Source organism: Cornus florida, unplaced genomic scaffold (assembly GCF_030987335.1).
Source record: "Cornus florida cultivar Cherokee Brave unplaced genomic scaffold, ASM3098733v1 CherokeeBrave_3.0.0_Hap2_Chr05, whole genome shotgun sequence".
In the NCBI taxonomy this organism is placed as follows: domain Eukaryota; kingdom Viridiplantae; phylum Streptophyta; class Magnoliopsida; order Cornales; family Cornaceae; genus Cornus; species Cornus florida.
This window is the reverse complement of record NW_026775575.1, coordinates 15,971,476-15,972,961: the sequence shown is the minus strand read 5'-3', so window position 1 is coordinate 15,972,961 and position 1,486 is coordinate 15,971,476.

Genomic DNA, 1,486 nt, shown 5'->3' with positions numbered 1-1,486 from the left:
ACTTCCTTTAAGGGAAGTTGTTTTTGCCATTGATGTCATTCTCGGTACATCACCCATCTCTATGGCACCGGCAGAGCTTGATGAGCTAAAAGGTCAATTGGATGATTTGAAAGCTAAGGGCTTTATTCGTCCTAGTGCTTCACCATGGGGAATACCAGTTCTTTTTACGAAGAAGAATGATGGGTCTTTGAGACTTTGCATCGATTATCGCAAGTTGAATCATTCTATGATCAAGAATAGGTATCCTTTGCCTAGGATTGATGAGTTGTTTGATTAGTTGAAATGAGCGATATGCTTTTCAAAGATCGATTTGAGATCGGGTTACTATCAGTTAAGGGTTAAAGATGAGGATATATCCAAGACCACTTTTCATACACGGTAGAGCCATTATGAGTTTCTAGTGATGCCATTTGGTTTGACCAATGCTCCAGTAGCTTTTATGGATTTGATGAACCATGTATTCAGTGACTATCTTGATAGATTCGTGGTGGTGTTCATTGATGACATTCTTGTATACTCAGCTTCGGTGGAGGAGCATGAGTGTCATTTGAGGACAGTTTTGCAGATCCTTAGGGATAACCGATTGTATGCCAAGTTCGGAAAATACGAATTTTAGCTACCAGAGGTGAAGTTCCTTGGACATGTTGTGTCAGGGGGCGGTGTTGCAGTGGATCCGTCGAAGATTGATTCTGTGATGGACTGGAAGCGTCCAAAGATAGTGTTTGAGGTTCGAAGCTTTCTTGGCCTAGCTGGCTACTACAGGAGATTTGTTCGGGATTTCTCTCGTCTAGCGGCACCTATGACTCAACTTATTAACAAGGGAGTCAAGTTCATATGGAATGAGACTTGTAATTCTACTTTTCAGGAGTTGAAGGTTAGGTTAACATCAGCTCCATTTTTGATCATACCTGAATGTGGTTTGGGTTACGTGGTCTATTGTTATGTTTTACGGGAAGGTTTGGGTTGTGTCTTGATGTAGACTGAACGGGTAGTAGCTTATGGGTCTCGACAGTTGAAGACTCACGAGTTGAACTATCCGACACATGATTTGGAGTTGGCAGTGATGATTTTTGCCCTGAAAAGGTGGAGACATTATTTGTACGGGGAGAAGTTTGAGATTTTCTCCGATCACAAGGGTCTCAAATATCTTTTCTCTCAGAAGGATTTGAATTTGAGACAGCGCAGATGGGTTAAGTTCATGGAGGACTATGACTTTGAGTTACAGTATCATCCGGGAAAGGCCAATGTGGTGGCCAATGCATTGAGTAGGAAGTTACGGGGTACTCTTGCTAGCATTTCTGTTCACAGATAGAAGATACTAGAAGAGCTTGCAGATCTTGGTTTGCAGTTGCATGAGGATGTTTCATTGGCCATTTTATGTAACCTTGTGGTTCAACCGGCTCTTGTTAGCAGAGTTATTGAGGCACAGCAGGAGGATGGGGAGATGAAGTCCATCCATGTCCAGATTTCAGGTGGCGAGAATGTA